We start from the raw sequence: 18917 nt of genomic DNA, 5'->3' as shown, positions 1-18917 counted from the left end.
AGAGAGGGGAGGGAGAGGAAGAGAGAGGGAGAGAGGGAAGGAGGAGGGAGTGAGAGGGAGGGGAGCGAGAGGGAGAGAGGGAAGGAAGCGAGAGGGAGAGAGGGAAGGAGGAGGGAGTGAGAGGGAGGGGAGCGAGAGGGAGAGAGGGAAGGAAGCGAGAGGGAGAGAGGGAAGGGGGGAGGGAGGGAGAGAAGGGAGCGAGAAGGAGAGAGGGAAGGGGAAGGGAGCGAGAGGAAGAGGGAAAGGGAAAGGGGAAGTAGGGAAGGAGCAAGAGGGAGAGGGGGAAGGGAGACGAGAGGGAGAGAAGGAAGGGGGAGGGAGAGGGAAAGAGGGAAGGGGGAGGAAGTGAGAGGGAGAGAGGGAAGGGAGCGAGAGGGAGAGAGAGAGAGAGGGAAAGTGGGAAAGGAGCGAAAGGGTGAGAGGGAGAGAGGGATGGGGGGAAGGGAGCGAGAGGGAGAGAGGGAAGAGGGAGGGAGGGAAGGGGGGAGAGGGAGAGAAGGAAGGGGGAGGGAGTGAGAGGGAGAGAGGGAAGGGGGGGTGAAAGGTGACGGGAAGGGGGATGTAGGTAAGGAAGAGAAAGGGAGAGGGGTTCAGGGAGGGGGAGAAGAGTTGGGGAAGGGAGAGTGGAGTCCAAGGAGAGGGGGGAGGGATGAGGGGTGGGGCAGAAATTATCATGAGGTTAACCTGTATGGAGGGCACTGGGGAGGAAGACCATTGCAATGACAGGTGTGTTTGTGCGATGAAACAGACGAGTTTCCTTACGTGAAAAAGGGACCCATAGAAGGTAATGGGTTAAGGGTGAAGATTTTCTAAGAATAAATGTGCTATAGACTTGTTTTTTTTTTTTTTCCCTGAATATTTATTTTTTTCTTTTTCTCTAATAAGAAAGTGGTACCACTCTGCTGTGGTAAAATATTGGAAGAATATAATAAAAAAAAAAAAAAAAAAAAAAAAACTGCATGAAATAAGTATGGGAAATAAAATAAATCGATGGTTTGGAAATAAGGACAGGCAAGAACGCAATCAAAAGAAAAAGAAAGAATAAAAAAAAAATCAGGAGAGCGGAGAGGAGCGTCGTGAATCGGCGCAGCGATATGACGGCGTCCGAGCGCCCGTGTGCGTCCTCGTTCCTCCTCCGCGTTGCATCATCGCACCGGTACCGCGCCGCATTGAAGAGGCCTCTCTCTGCCACTGTTGCCGGGCTGCAAAGCTTGCAACATAAATCAGACCCCACCTTGCTCAAGAGGCGCCGCGCTCAGCCGACGCTGCAGCGGAGACAACGCAGGGAAGACCGAGCCAGCGTACGGGGTATGAATGCCTTTGGGTCCTCGGAGACGTGGTGCTTCGTGAGGTTCATTTAATGGGTTGTCGGGATTCGAAGCACTGTATCAAGTTATGGGGTTGTTAGTACACAGTCAGCTATTAAAACTTCAAGAGTTGATCGTGGCTTCGTTTGTGTATCACTGGGATTCGGAACATGTAATCGGAATTGCCATTTGTGGTTCGGTGAGCACAATATCGGGTATGTATTCGAAACAGACTGTGTTTTTATTTTGTATTTTCTCGAAACACGTCGTTGAGAACTGAAGCATGTCTTGGGAATGATGAGCTATTGTTCTCTCACTGAACAATAGGAAATCGAAACCAAATATTCCGGAAAAGAGAACAGTATGCTATCGGTGAAGTGAAGCATATCTTGGAGAACTTTCAACGGTATATATTCTTTTTAATGAGCTATCGGACATCATCGGAAATCGACCCCACGAAATCGGCCCGAGGGATGACTCCGAGAAAGCTTAACGAGCGAGTGGAGAAGAAAGAGAGAAAAGGAAAGGAGGAAGAGGAGAGAAAGAAGAGAAAGGAGATGGAGAAGGAAGAGGAAGGGGAAGAAAAAAAGAGAAAGCAACCAGAAGAAGTAGGAAGACAAGGAGGGGAAGAGGGCAAAGAAAAGAAGAAGTAAGAAACGAGAGGAAGAGGAGAAGGAGAAGAAGGAGGAGGAGAGCCCTTTGTTTCTCAAGAGTCACAGCGCCGTGCGAGAACCAACACTCACGGCCGGGTCGAGAGCTCCTTTTATTCGGCTATTTATTTACTCTTTAATTTCTCAAAGTAGAGTTCCAACCGCCCACACATGACGTCACGCACTTTCGGAATGTGAAAACAAGAATTTAACGACTTTCGCCCGAAGAATGTTACGTAAAACCTCTTTCAGCATATTACGCCTACCCTCAAGCCACGTGCCTGCCTCTCTTGGTCGCTCGCCATCAGTGGCATTTAAGGAAAGGCTTATTTAAGGCGTGATATAAAGTCTGGAATGCGTGAATATATAAATAAGTTGAATAAATCTATTTGTGTGTATTTGTATGTAGATGGACAGATAGGTAACTAGATAACTAAAGAATATATAAGAAAAATCATTAATACCTTTTATATCTGTCTATATTCTGCAAAGTCATCCTATATAATTTCGGGTAACAAATATAAGGCTTTTGATAGTACTATTGTAGAAAAAAAAAATACGAAGGATTTTTGGCAAGGAAAATCTAGTGTGTTTTCATATTTGTCCCGTGCATGTTTATAAATTTATGAAATCAAAGTGCTTGTACAATTAAGTGTTAAGTGTATAATAAGAGCCACTTAGAGGTTCGAGAATTTCCACATGATCATTAGAAACTATGAAACTGGCAACAGACAAAATATGATTACCGAAACTAAATAATTAATTAAATTGTTTATACACGATATATGTATAAATGTCAGGACACAATTATAAAACAATATTAGAAGAATTATGATTTTTTAAAAGTCATATCCATGTGTTTGGAATGGAAATTGAAAAAAAAAAATAATATAAGAATTATTGTTAATAAGATGAAAATGACCAATAATTCAAAATCATTTTATGTAAATTAGCCTTTTTTATATAAAATTAAACATACGTAAAAAAATCCTGCTCTCTTAGAATTATCAGAAAATTGAAATGAGTTAACTTTCGTCCAACAACAATGTAGTTTTCTCTTATGTACATTTAAATAACTTTAAATAACAGCAATAATCATTATCAAATTGCAGAATCATGATACACTTCCTGGAATTAAGGCAAACTCATAATAAAACAAATAGATTATCATAAATTGTTAGTATACATTACTTAAGCGCCGTGGCATGATCGCAAATCCTCAGCAGAATAACGAAAATATGTTGTAATCTCAAAGTCTATCAAATAAACCTGCTGGTCATTACCAAGAGATTCCACCCACGACTGGCGTAAAACCCGAGAATCCCCAGTTATAAACAAAAGGCAATTGCATGCAAACAGGGTCCAAGCATACTTCAGGCGCGCGTTTGCGATGATCTATTGCACGCTGAAGGTCAAGCACTATGTATGAGCTGAAGCACTTGCTGGAGTCTCTGAAGTCTTTTGGGGATTATTTGGTTTCGTGGAAAGATCTTTAGTTTGTTTGATTTTTTTTTTTTTTTTCGTTTTCTTTTTTTTTAATTTTCGTTTATTTATTTTTCCTGGCCAAGAGTTTGTTTTAATCATAATGGGTCTATAATTGTGGGACGAGTCTCTCTGGCTCTGCTCTTCCTTTCCTTTCTCTTTCTGCCTTGAAATAATGAATCACTTTCACTTTTTTCGCTACACGATGACACGGACGGCGTATCACTCGACACTTAGAAGCCAAGCAGATACCCTTTTTAATACATATCCCTCAGAAACTCAGATATCCCCCAGTTAAATGTTCCCGCCCTCGGTACTTTAAACCTCCAGCTTATGGCAGTAGATAGCATGTTGCAACACACTATTCGACAAAACAGTTCTGTTATATTACGCGGCGCTTAATCATCATCTATGTCTCTTTCAGGGTTCCCCCCAATTAATTTTCTCAGCCCTCACTTTGCCTCCTCAAGACGGAGAGGCAACTAAGCTATAATTTTCCAAAATCCCCTTCTCTCTTCTCTCTTCTCTCTCTCTCTCTCTCTCTCTCTCTCTCTCTCTCTCTCTCTCTCTCTCTCTCTCTCTCTCTCTCTCTTTCCTTCCTCTTCGCTAATTGCCGAAGTACTGTAGTTTTGCAAATTTGCTATCTTCATAATTACTATACAATTTCTTTCTCTCTCACTCTTTTTTTATTTTTTACCTGCCCTTCAGCTGCCTCTCTAATCTCCCTACTCCGTCACTCTTAATTCCAAGTTCTGTCAAATATTTTCCTTTTTTTCTCCTCTTTTTTTTATTTTTTTACACCCCTTTTAATTTTCTTCTTCCCCCTCTCAACAGACGGTCTTCCTCTTTCAAATAATTCAAGAAAAGTAGGAGCTTGTGTCCCGTTTCCCTTCATGATTTTGGTCTTTCCCGCTGCCTTTTGCCTTTTGAATACGGTTTGTGCGTTTCTTGCCTAGAGATGGAGTCGGCAGAGCTGCTTATCGCCTTTGAGCATCTTAGAGTCAAGGCGCTTTTCCATTTATACATACGTACATATGCATATATATGCATACATATACATATGTATGTGTATATATTTTTTTTTCTTCATAAAGGTGTGTGTATTGATGTATACACACACACACGTTTTTCTTTCTTCATATATGTGTGTGTATTAATGTATAAACACACACACACACACACACACACACACACACACACACACACGCACGCACGCATACACAAATACACACACACATACATATATATACATATATGCATATACATATATATATACATATATGTATATATATTTATGTATGTATATGCATATATATATATTTATATATACGCACACACATATACACATAAACACACACACACACGTACACACACACACACACACACACACACACACACACACACACACACACACACACACACACACACACACGTACCCGCATGTGTATGTGTGTGTATGTGTGTTCATATATATGTATGTATATCTAGATATATATTTATATGTCTCTATATATATATTTATATGTCTCTATATATATTTTTTTTAGCAGCCGTTCATTCCACTACAGGACAGGGCCTCTCTCAGTTCACTAATGAGAGGTTATATGGCAATGCCGCCCTTGCCTGATTGGATGCCCTTCCTAATCAACCGCGGCTCGGCGTGCTAACACTTGTGCCACGGCGGCGACTTCCCCTACGACACCTGCGTTTGACTTCTCAAGGCGATATGTCGTTTTCTCAAGCTCGAGTCAGCAGTCAGGGCACAGGCATTTTTACGACCGCCGCGACGGGGAATTGGACTTGTGACCACGAGGTTGGGACACCAGTGTTCTAATCACTAAACCATCGCGGCAGTCATGTCTATATATACATGTATATGTGTGTGTGTATGTATATATATATATATATATATATATATATATTTCAGTATCATTATTATTGTGTATATGTATATATATATATATATATATATATATATATATATATTTCAGTATCATTATTATTGTGTGTATATGTATACACACACACACACACACACATACACACACGCATATATATATATATATATATATATATATATATATATATATATATGTGTGTGTGTGTGTGTGTGTGTGTGTACATAAATATGTATATATACGTGTATATATATACATATGTGTATATATACATATATATATGAGTATATGTACAGTATATATACATAATATATATATATATATATATATATATGTGTGTGTGTGTGTGTGTGTGTGTGTGTGTCTACGTGTGTGTGTGTATGCGTGTGTGTGTGTGTGTGTGTATGCGAGTGTGTGTATACAGAGACAGATAGATAGATAGACATATACATATATATGTGTGTGTGTGTGTGTGTGTGTATGCATATATATATATATATATATATATATATATATATATATATATATATTTATATATATATATGTAGAGAGAGAGAGAGAGAGATGCGTGTTTGTATATGTGTATATATATATATATATATATATATATATATATATATATATATGTATATATGTATGTATATATGTATATATGTATGTATATACGTATATTTATATATCCATTTATGTATGCATTTATATATATATGTGTGTGTGTGTGTGTGTATACATAAATATGTATATATACGTGTATATATATACATATGTGTATATATACATATATATATGAGTATATGTATATATACATAATATATGTATATATGTGTATATATATCATCAGTATATCATCAGTATATCATCATCACCATCATCATCAAATCATAATGATAATAATAATTATAATAATAATGATAATAATAGTAATGATAATAATAATAATAATAATAATAATAATAATAATAATAATAATGATAATATTAATTATAATAATAATCATTGTAATAAAAATGATAATAATAAAAATTATCATTATCATTATAATTATAATCATAATTATAATGATACTGATAATGATTATGATTATGATGAAATAATACAAATAATATCGTTATCATCATCATGAAATTATTATTATTTTCATTATCATTATTATTTTCATTATCGTTATTATTATTGCATCATTATTACTATCATTACAATGAAAGTAACAATAATACGGTTATTAATAACAATAATGATAATATTTACGATAATAATAACATAAATTAAAATGTTAATAATAACAATCACAACAATAATGATAATGATAGTAGTAGTAGCAGTAGTAATGATAATACAAATAACAATAATTATAACAATGATAATAATAATGATAATAATAATAATAATGATAATGATAATGATATTGATCATGATAATAATATAATAATAATAACAATAACAATAATTGTAATAATAGTAATAATAACAATGATGTTAATAATTATAGTAATAATAATAATTATAATAATAACAATAATAATGATAATAGCAACAGTAATAGTAGTTGTAATATTAATCATGATAATGATAATACTAATAACAATAATAAAAAGAATGATAACAGTATCAATGATAATAATAATAATAAAGATAATAATGATAATGATAATGATAATGATAACAATAATATTTTTAAAATAATGATAATAATGACAACAATATCAATAACAATAATAATAATAATAATGATAATAATAATAATAATGATAATTACAATACTAATAACAATAATAATGATAATCAAAATAATAATAATAATAATAATAATAATAACAATAATAATGATGATGATAATGATAACAGTAATAATAGTAATAATGATAATGATAATGATGATAATAATAATATAATAAGGATAATGATAATATTCATAAATATTATAGTATTAATGATAATGATAGTAATAATAATAATAATATAATGATGATAATAGTAATGATAATATCAATGATAATGATTATAATAATAATAACAATAATAATTATAATAATAATAATAATAATAATAATAATAATAATAATAATAACAATAATACTGATAATGATAATGATTTTAACAACAACAATGATAATAATAACAAGAATAATAACCCCCTGCTTAATTAAAGCGATAAAATCCTAATTAAAAACAGATGCATCTCCCACCACAATAGACAATTTGAATGTGTCAATTGCAAATATTTGCTTTCAAGATTATGGTATTTTGCCGACTCAGAAAAAAAAAAAAAAAAAAAAAATATATATATATATATATATATATATATATATATATATACATATATGTAAACATGTATATATCGTGTAAACAGTTACCATAAAAAGAAGTAAAAATCAAATTTCAAAATTACTTTTAATTTTAAATTCAGACATAGTAGTATACCACTAGTCAGCTGCCTGGAAACTGATACATTTAATGCTATTAAACGCAATGCAAATACCAGCAAATTGTGCATGAAACGATGACTAATTTACTAATAACAACAAATAAATGCTTATGCATCGGAAAAAAAATATTCACAGTAAACACTCGTAAATCTAGTGAGTTTTGGAATGTCGATCAAATACTGAAACACAAATTTAATCAAACGTTCGAGAGCATCCATAATGATATTTGACATCAACTTGGCCATCTCCAGATTGAAAATACTAGAGAAGATCTGTAATTATACGAAGTAAAGAAAAAGAAAAGAGAAAAGAAAAGAAAAAAAAAAAGCATTAAGTCGATTCAACACAGGAACAGAAGTAAATAAATATGAAGTTTATCAAGTATGCCCACAGAATTGAGATTAATCATAGACTGGTTGTTTTAAATTATGCTATTACTATATTTCTCACATCAATTCAATGATTATGAAAGGTAAGGAAAGGATGACAGGATGGTATTTGCTGACGGAATGGTCTTTTACACATTACTTACGTATCATAAATCTCTTTTGTTAAAAAAAAAAAAAAAAAAAAAAATAGTTAATACTTATATCTTTCCTTCCCTCATTTCATAAGGTAAAAAAAAAAAAAAAAAAAAAAAAAAAAAAAAAAAAAGGAATATTTCATATTTTCATGAATTTTTTCTTCAGAGTTTATGGGCTATAATATCACCATCATTTGTGTAAGATTAATATCAACATATCATTCCTGACCGCCAGTGCTCTCATCATATTTTTCTGTTACGAGAAGCTGACATCCTTCTTAATATCTTAAGTCAGGTGGAATAGATATTTTCCCATTCTTAAAAGCAACACTATTTTTTCAATCACCTTGCATGTCTCCATATCAATTTACAAAGAAAAAAATACCAGTCGAAGCACATAATGAAAAGTAATTAAATGGCAATTATAATAATCATAAAAATAAGAAGAATAGTAACATTAATATCAACTTCAACCTCGCAACCTCAAAAACAAAAATTAAATGAGGTTAAATGATAATAATAGTAATAATATAATAATAATATCAATAATGGTAATCATAATCATCATAATTATAACAATGATAATAATAATAGTTATAGTGGTGATGATAACAATAATAATAACAATAGTAATAATAATAATGAAAATGATAATAATAATGATAATGATAATGACAATGATAATAATAATGATAAAGATAATAATGTTATCATTATTAATAATAATAATAACAATGACATTAACGATAGTACCAATAATAATAATACGATCCTGAGAATAAGAATATGACAAAAGAACAAAAATAGTGTGAAACAATAAGCAAATCTCAAGAGGAAAAAGGACACCATCAGGTATGTTAAAGAGTCACAATTATTTGTGGCTTTGTAATTTCTTGAACCACCCTGTCAAGTGTCATATCAGATTGCAACATTAATGAGACGACGCCTGCGAAAGTCATTCTTATACTTCCAGAATGATACTTGGGTTGGTTTTCTCTCTATGTTTATTGGGGAAAAGAACACAGAGAGCCTTTATGAAAACGGCAAAATGATACTTATCTGGTGATACTGATACCCAGGAATTTAATCGCTTTTGTCAAGTGAATTGATCAATCCAGTTTGAATTGAGGTTTCCGGGTTGCATTTGTTGATTATATTATATCTATCGTTGAATTTAGATCTATTTGAATTATGATTAAGTACCGGTTATTTGGACAGGAAATGAAAGATAATGGAATATCTGACTGTTGGAGTTGTTATAAGCGTGAGATAATGAAAGAGAAGCATTTTTACATGAAATTATTTTCAGATATATAATAATTTGTATCACAATATTAGGTATATTATTCATATCCTTATACTATGATGGATTCTGATTTTTTCGCCATTACTTTATCATATTGCACATTCTCACCATCAATATATTTGTATTCAAGTTATTTTAAGTTCCTATGATGATAATAACTTTGCTGTACTGTTACTGATAGTGATATTGATCACTTTTCAACATCAAGACTTACAAGTAGTAATAATACTAATATATATATATATATATTGTTACTAATTCTCTTCTTTATTTATGGTCATTGGCACTGTTATCACAGATATCACGATTATCATTTGTGGTTGTACTAATGCAATTATCAATGATAGTCTTAAAATCATGATGGCATAGTAATGTAATAGTCTGTCGCAAAATTTGAAATAGAAATGGAAAATGAATGAATCATTTAGAAACAATAATATCAACAATAAGAATACTGATAATAATAATAACGACAATATGAGTAGTAGTAGTAGGACTATTAAAGAAAAGAAGAAAATTAACCTAAGTCAATAATAAATCTACACAGAGATTCAAATAATGTTACTCTTGGTTTTCACTTAATTAATACTTTTCACTTCAGGAGCGCATTTCCATTATGTGATAAAACCAACACTGATAAGCACTACGTAAGGGGATGTAGCTCAGCGGTAGCGCATTCGACTGCAGATCGAAGAGGTCCCTGTCTTTCCTAAGTATCTTCCTCCATCAGGCTAATTCATCGTTTTGGAAAGAAAAGTAACTGTTAAGAGGATAATATTAATGATAATAATAATGATAATATTAACAATAATAATAATGATAATAATGACAATAATGATGATGATGACAATAATGATGATGATGATGATAGTGAAAAAAACATTAGTAATGAGCAGAAGCTAGTTACATAATCCCATCCGTTAGATGGAAATAACAATAGTGATAGTAATTGCAATGATAGACACATAAACAGTATTTACAATAACAAAAACAATATTCAACAGATTAATGTTTCAGTAACGATTCCCTTCGATACCTTGTTCCCACTTTTCTCCTTTTGAGTAAAGAGTTAGTAATTAAAGATAACAACGAGATGTGTAATGCTAAGGGGATGTAGCTCAGTGGTAGAGCATTCGACTGCAGATCGAGAGGTCCCTGGTTCAATCCCGGGCGTCCCCTCACAATTGAATATTTTTTTCTTTTTTTCTTTTTTTGGCTCTGTTTACAGAAGAAAAAAAAATCTTTCCCGTATATATTGTTTTGAGTTTATAGTCATGTTCTAACTATTCGTTTCTGACAAGGAGATTTTTTTTCTGTGTTCGTGGATTCCTTTATTTTATTCATTTATTTATTTATTAGTGCAATGGCAGGTTAAACACAATTTTTTCTATCTCTCTTTTTCTCTGTTTCTGTTAATGTTTGTTTCATCATTTTTATCTTCACCTTATTTTTTTCTGTTACTATTCCTAATTTCAGTCGTAGGCATAATCTTATTTTCTCTTTCTCGTTCTCTTCCTTTCTCTGTTTCCCTTCCATTTCCTTTTCCTTTACTTTTCCATTTCCTTTCCTTATCTTTTCTTTTTTCTCTCTCCTTTTCTTCGTCTCCTAGTTTTCCTTATACTTCAAGCAAAAACAAGAGTAACATTACGAGGAACTCCATACGAATCTGTCATGTTTATCTGTAGTTGTAAACACATACCACTGTTTGGCAAAATTATGGGCTCGTTAATGAGTTACAAATGTAATATAGGAATTAAAAATTAGAAAGCTAATGAAAGAAAGATAATAATGAAAAGATGATAACAGCATAAAATGGCGAGAGTAATAATAATGATAGTAACAGTAATAGTAACAGTAATAGTAATAGTAATAGTAATAGTAATAGTAATAGTGATTGTAATTGTAATTGTAACTGTAACTGTAACTGTAACTGTAACTGTAACTGTAACTGTAACTGTAACTGTAACTGTAACTGTAATTGTAATTGTAATTATAATGCTAACAGTAATGATGGTAGTAGTAGTAGTAGTAATGATAATAACGATAACAAGGATAATAGTAACTTTAATTGCAATGATAATAATGATAATAATAGTAGTAGTAGGAATAATCTCAATAATAGTAATATCGATAACAAAAGTAATCGTAACATTAATTGTAACGATAAGGATGATAATAATAGTTATAATTATAGTATAAATAATAATAGTAATAACATCAGTAATAAAACTGATGATATTGATAATAACCATAATGGTAAGATTATTATGATAATGATAAGTAATAAAGATATATAATAATAAAGACAAAAATAAGCAGAAATGAAGGTTACAAAGAAACTTAATAGATAATAAGAAATGCGAAAAAAGCATACATATATATACATATACAAGACGAAGGAAAGACATAAGTATATTACTTCTTAAAAACAAAATTATCTACTAGCAGACATGATGAATATTTGCATCTTTTGTTAGTGTCGTTCGTAGTCCTGCTGACAAACATAAACAGAAAGGTAAAGAAAACAAATAAAAAAACTAACAGATAAATATATGGGCAATTACTTAATCTAATTTTGGTGTTGGAGATATTAACAACAGCAATTGCAACTAAATAATGGTAATGGTAATAACGAAGACAAAATGACAAAGGACAAAATGACAATGACAACAAAGTAAGGGAAATATAAAGAGAAAAACCTATATTATAGTTAATCTACCTTTGGAGGCGCAATAACGCTATTCCGGTATGATAATTCTTAACTTTTCACGTCAAAAGTAGGTGATTAAACAAGCAAAAATACTATTACTATATCAAGGGGATGTAGCTCAGTGGTAGAGCATTCGACTGCAGATCGAGAGGTCCCTGGTTCAATCCCGGGCGTCCCCTCATTTACTATTATTTACGATTCGTGTCTGATACCAGAAAAAGACACTCCGTATAGATAATTACTCTTTCCTGTATATATTCTTAAAAGTGTATCTGACTGCCCCACTTAACATTGGTTCGAAAAAGCCTTATGGTCGCTTGTTTTTGAAAGCAGTATTTTGTTTTTCAGCTTTCCTGAATTCATTACTTTTTACTTTTCTTTTCCTTTCTTCTTTTTTTCTTTTCATTTTTTTAAATTCTTTCCTCTTTCCCTTTTATCCCTTTTTTTGTTTCCTTTTTCTTTCCTTTTCTTTTTCTTTTTCCTCTTTTCGCCATTTCCCTTTTCCTTTCCCTTACCTTTTCCTTTTTTTCCCCGTTTCCTTTTCCTTCTTCATTTTCCCATTTCTTTCCTCTCATTTTCATTTTCCATTTCCATTTCCTTTTCTTATTTTTATTCTTATCCTTTTCTTTCTTTCCCTTATGGTCAAATGTCTTTGGCTAAATTATCAGTTAATGAGTTTATTAGTTACAAATATAAGAAAGCTAATGAAGGAGAAAAACGTATGAATGAAAAATGATGACAAACTACTACTAATAAAAAACAATAATAATAGTGATAAATATAATAACTGTAATAATAATAACTATTTTATTACTTTTATTATTATTATAAAATAACCATAACAAAAATAACTGTAACATTAACATTTAAAATTATTATTGTTGTAATAATATGAGTAATGATTATATCAATAATACGAGTGGTGACAATAATGATAAATATAATGGTTAGTTAATTACAATAAAAGATGACAATTATGAGGAGAAAAGCGATAAAAAAATACACGAAACTGAAACCTCTAACAAATCAAAACATCGCAGTATATATATTTTTAAAAATAACATATTAAAACAAAATACTAGCAGGTATGACGAATAATTGCACCGCACGGCAACGAATTCCTCGGTTGCAAGCAGAGTTCCCTTCGTGGTCCAAGTTTACTGCCAAAAGTCAACGGACAGGGCCAAGATCTACTCGTACAGTCATGGCCAACCCACCCATAAACTTTTCTCAACGTCCTCCTGACAAAAAATAATAGATAAATAAAACACATAAGAAACTAACAGATAAAGATATGGACAATTGCTTAATCTCACTTTCGTGGAGGTATTAACAACAGCAATTACAGCTAAATAATGACAACAGTAATAACGCACGAGAAAAGGGACTCATGACAGAAAAGTAAGGAAATGTGAAAAGATAACTTATATTGGTAGTTAATCTACTTTTGGATGCTCAATAACGATCTGGCATGAAAACGCTTTACTTTTCACCTCAAGAGTAGGTGATTGAACAATATATAATAGTTCTGATATGCTAAGGGGATGTAGCTCAGTGGTAGAGCATTCGACTGCAGATCGAGAGGTCCCCGGTTCAATCCCGGGCGTCCCCTCAATTAATATTATTTTCGATTCGTCTCTGTTACCAGAAGGAGACATTCCCTCCTGTATATATTCTAAAAGGAGTATCTGACTGACCCACTGAACATCGGTTCGAAAAGCCTTGTGTTCGGTTGTTTTTGAAAGCAATATTTGCTTTTCTGTTTTCATGAATTATTTACTTTTAACTTTCCTTTTGTTTTCTTTACCTTTTTTTTCTTGTTCTTTGTTTTTAGTTTTTCCTCTTTTCCTCTTCCCCTTTTAAACAAAATTCTGTTTCCTTTTTTTTTTTTTTTTTTTTTTTCCCTTTTTCTCCTTTTCCCTTTTCCTTTTCCTTATCTTTTTTTTCCGCTTATTTTCCTTTTCTCTTTCTTCCGATTCCTTTTACTTCTCCATTTTCCAATTTCTTTTTTTTTTTTTTTTTTGTCCTATTCTAATTTCTATTCTTATCTCCTTTTCTTTTCTTTCTTTCCCTTACAGTCAAATGTCTTGTATCTAATTGGCAACGTTATCAACACGCACCACAAGATCACTCTTTGGCAAAATTATAGTCTAGTTAATGAGTTACAAAAATACTATAGAAATACCAAATAGAGAAGTTAATGAAAGAAAAATGTACGAGTGAAAAATGATAACAAACTTATGATACAATAATAATAATAACAGTAATAATGATAATTACTATTATTATTACTATTACTATTATTATTATTATTATTATAATCATAACAATAAAGATAACAAAAACTATGGTAACATTGGCAATAACGATAATGATAAAAATAACACTTAATATAATAATAATAGTAATAAATATATCAATAATACGATTGGTGATGGTCATAATAACTATAATTGTTAATTTCGATAAAAATATCAAAAGTAATAATAAAGAAAAAATAAGAAATGAAGGTTATAAAGAAATATAATGACAATAATAATGAGAAGTTATTAAAAAAATCATAAGAACAAAAACCTCTGCCTACCTCAAAACACATAACTATTCCAATTTTTAAAAAATAACATATGTAAAAAAAATCTATTAGCAGTTGCAAGCAGAGTACATTTGTTGATCAAGTTCATTGTCAGATGTCAATGGACAGAGCCAAGAGTCATGGCCAACCCACCCATTAACTTTTGTCAGCCTCGCAGTCCCGCTGACAAACTTTTAAAAGACAGATAAATAAAACAAATAAGAAACTAACTGATAAAGATATGGGCAATTATTTAATCTGATTTTGGTGGAGATATTATCAAAGGGAATTACAACAAAGTAATAGTGACGGTAATAAGGCACGAGAGGGATTCATGACAGAAAAGTAAGGAAAATATGAAGAGAAAAACTTATATTGGCAGTTAATCTACTTTTGAAGGCGCAATAATGATATTCAGGTATAATAACGTTTTACTTTTCACCTTAAGGTGATTAAACAAGAAAATATAATTCTATATTAAGGGGATGTAGCTCAGTGGTAGAGCATTCGACTGCAGATCGAGAGGTCCCCGGTTCAATCCCGGGCGTCCCCTCATTTACTATTGTTATCTTTGATTCGCTTCTGTTCCCAGAGAAAGACACAAAATACTCCTTACTAAAATAGAGGAGTATCTGCCTGACTTCACGTTGGTTCGAAAAAGCTTTGTGTTCTCTTGTTATTGAAGACAGTTTTTGTGTTTCCGTTTTGCTTACATTTAACTTTTATTTTAATTTTTCTTTTCTTCTTTTTTCTCTTTCGGACCAGAGGGCTACACATACTGGAGGGGTCACCAGTGAGGGATGCAACAAAATGGCTTCCTGGTGCATCAAGACCTATGAGAGGGGATGGTGCACCCACACCTGGTTCATTCCATCTTGGGCCAGGGAGAACTCTCCCACGTGTCTTTGCCGTGCGTGGTGTCCCGTATTATCAGGAGACAGGAGTCCTGGAAGTTGAGCGATGCTGCATGCTGCGCCCTGCAGCTAGCAACACACCTCTTTGGTCCTCTATTCTGGTTAGACGGGTGGCTTGATCAAGGCCCGGTCAAGTCAATCGGCTAAGGTCAGCACTGTAATGCATATATTTCCTCACTACCCCTGTGGCTTCCTTGCATTGGACTCCATGGTGGGTGGGGGGTGAGAAAATTAAGATTTATAATTTGTATGATTTCTGCAAATTTACAAAGAACTTGCTCTCTCCCTGACGACCTTTGCAATCCCCTGGCCAATCCCTCTGGAACATCACATATTGTCACTCTGGAACCTTACCAGATTCCAAAGGGCAAGAATGGGAATCGTAATGGTTCCCGAGCTCCCAAACCAGGTAAGAAAAGTCCTCCTTAATCCATTAAGGAAATCTTACCTGGTAAATATGAAAGTGTATCATATAGTAAATTTCTAGTAGTGAAGACCATTGATAGTGTATCTATCATGGATCTTGATATTTTTCAAGTACATCGGAAGATAGTTGAGGTATGTCGACGTGATCACCCCACAGCAAGATGGTAGCCTGATAGTTGAGGTTTCGTCACCAGACGAGAGTGACCGTCTGCATGCATTCTGTGACATTTCTGGGGCTAAAGTCTCATGTTCTCCTCACAAAACCCTCAATCAGTGTAAGGGTATTATCTTTTCCCGAGATCTGATGAGGTATTCAGAGGAGAAACTGTTAGAAGAACTAGAGAATTTTAATGTAGTGGCAGTAAAACGTTTTAAGAAGAAAATTGATAGTTTGGAACAGTCGACACCTGCTCTTCTTCTAATTTGAATCGTTAGTCCTACCTGAATCGGTTAAATTGGCATGGTACCACCTCAAGGTAAAGCCATATGTGCCCAACCCTATGCGGTGCTTCCACTGCCAGGGTTATGGGCATGGAGCCAATACTTGCCGTTTTAAGGAAAATGGACAACCAAGAATGTGTGTGGAATGTGCTACAACAGGTCAAGGAGATGATAACTGTCCAGGTCCAATATGCTGTTACCACTGCAAAGATCATGAAGCTTCATCTAAGCAATGTAAAAGGTGCAAGTTTGAAAAAGAAGTATTACTAAGTCCTTTGCCTCAGTTCTAGCCCATTCTCCTTCCCGCCACCCCTTACCCTCCAATACTTCTAACACCACACACTCTGCCACTAGCTTTAAACCTCAGTCCGCAAATGCTGAGAATGCCTCTGGTGAGTTGTTGCACCAGAATCGGAGTAGGAGTAAAGGGTCTTTTGAGGAGACTCCTCCTCCCAAAGTAAGGTCTTTGGAGCCATCAGTTAAGATTCCAGAGGCCTCAATGGTAACAGCTTCAGCTGCCACTACATCCACAGGGGCCTCTGCTGCTAGGCAGAATCCCCCTGAAGTAAAGGCTCAGGTGCACCCTTTGCACAGGCAGAGGAATCCTGAGCCTGTTCAAAAGACTCTTCATAGAGTTGGGTCTTTGGAGCCACCAGGCAGGGCACCTGAGGCCACCACATCCACAGGGGCCTCCGCTGCTACACAGAATGCCCCTGAACCGAAGGCTCAGGTCCGTGCTTTGCCCAAGCAAAGAAAATTCTGAGCCTGTTCAAAGGAAGCCTGTGGAAACTAGTTCCACAGTTAAACAACCCATCTAAAGGTACTCCCAAGATGCTGAAAAGGGACAGCCTAGAGGTGTGGGGCGGGCCTTAACCACAGGTGCTGCCAAACACCTTATGAAGTAGTTTGTCAACCTGAAGAACTGGATACCCTAATCCAATGGAATTGTCAGGGAATTCATGCAAAATGGGAAGAACTGCAACATCTGATAGCTTAATGTAATCCAGTTTGTGTATGCCTACAAGAGATTATGACCAGGAAAAATCATCCAATTTCCATGAGAGGATTCCAAGTTCAAGCCCATTATGGAACCTTTGATAATGGACCTCATGGAGGAGTAGCAGTGATGGTACGTCAAAATATTCCATTCCAGGCCATCCACCTGCAGACGACACTGCAGGTGAAGGCTGTGAGAATAGGCTTGACACGACCTTACACTATTGCATCCATCTACTTCCCTCCACATAATCTCAACAAAGATGATTTGGAAGATTTATTTGGGCAGTTGCCTCATCCATTTCTACTCTTGGGAGACTTCAATGGTCGGCATCACCTCTGGGGAGACACTTTGTGCAACCCTCGAGGAAGGGCCTTGGAGTCCTTGTTCTCAAGAGTAGATGCACTTTTACTGAACACTGACGCACCCACATTTCCAAATTCGAACTGGGACATTCTCCAATACTGACCTGTCAATTGGTTCACCTGATTCACAGTTGAATTTCACTTGGTAGGTCATGGAAAACTTACATGGAAGAGACCACTATCCAATACTTTTGGAGGAGGTGAATGGTATTCCAGGCAATGGAGTGCAAAGTTGGCGACTTGAACATGCAGACTGGAATCTTTTTAGATCAACTGCAGTATTGCAAGGATCTGTGAATGATTTCCAGTGTGTTCAAGATGCTTTTAATCACTTCACATCACGAATTCACCTTGCAGCAGAAGCATCAATTCCCAGAAGTAGCGGGCAGTACCGTCGACCTCCGGTACCATGGTAGTCTGATAAATGCCAACAAGCTGTCAGAGCAAGAAAAGCTGCATTAAGGCAGTTGAAACGACGCCCAAGCCATGTAACTTTGATTAAGTACAAAAAGACCAGAGCCAAGGCCAAGCGAGGGCTAAAGGAGGCTAGACGGACATCGTGGAGGCAGTATGTCTCCTTAATTAATTCTAGGACCCCCTTAGCATGGGTATGGGACAAGGTGTGGAAGATCGCTGGAAAGAGCACATCCATATCACCACCTGCTCTGAAAATAGATGGTATAATCCTGACAGACAAAACAGATTTTGCAAATGAGCTGGCAATATCCATGGCAGAGATCTCCTCTGGAGCATCTTACACTGCCCGATTCTCCACTCTTCGGGATGAACACGAACGACACCCTGTGTCGTTCTTCAGTAGCACTGCAGCAGAACTTCCATACAACTTGCCATTTTTGCGCAAGGAGATGGACTCTGCTTTGCAGCTCTGCCGTAAGACTG

General features: G+C 34.4%; 4 non-coding genes across 4 annotated transcripts; all 4 read left to right on the top strand.

Moving 5' to 3' along the window:
- Nucleotides 1-10699: 10699 nt before the first annotated feature.
- Trnac-gca lies at nucleotides 10700-10771 on the top strand. Its single transcript has one exon. It is a non-coding gene; the product is annotated as a tRNA-Cys (tRNA).
- A 1638-nt stretch (nucleotides 10772-12409) lies between these two features.
- Nucleotides 12410-12481, top strand: Trnac-gca. The gene has a single exon. It is a non-coding gene; the product is annotated as a tRNA-Cys (tRNA).
- Nucleotides 12482-13842: 1361 nt separating this feature from the next.
- Nucleotides 13843-13914, top strand: Trnac-gca. Its single transcript has one exon. It is a non-coding gene; the product is annotated as a tRNA-Cys (tRNA).
- A 1441-nt stretch (nucleotides 13915-15355) lies between these two features.
- Nucleotides 15356-15427, top strand: Trnac-gca. Its single transcript has one exon. It is a non-coding gene; the product is annotated as a tRNA-Cys (tRNA).
- The last annotated feature ends 3490 nt before the right edge of the window (nucleotides 15428-18917 follow it).

The sequence above is a fragment of the Penaeus chinensis genome, chromosome 4 (assembly GCF_019202785.1).
Source record: "Penaeus chinensis breed Huanghai No. 1 chromosome 4, ASM1920278v2, whole genome shotgun sequence".
Classification (NCBI taxonomy): Eukaryota; Metazoa; Arthropoda; class Malacostraca; order Decapoda; family Penaeidae; genus Penaeus; species Penaeus chinensis.
Note: the sequence above shows the minus strand (reverse complement) of the source record. Positions and strands in the feature narration are given on the sequence as shown.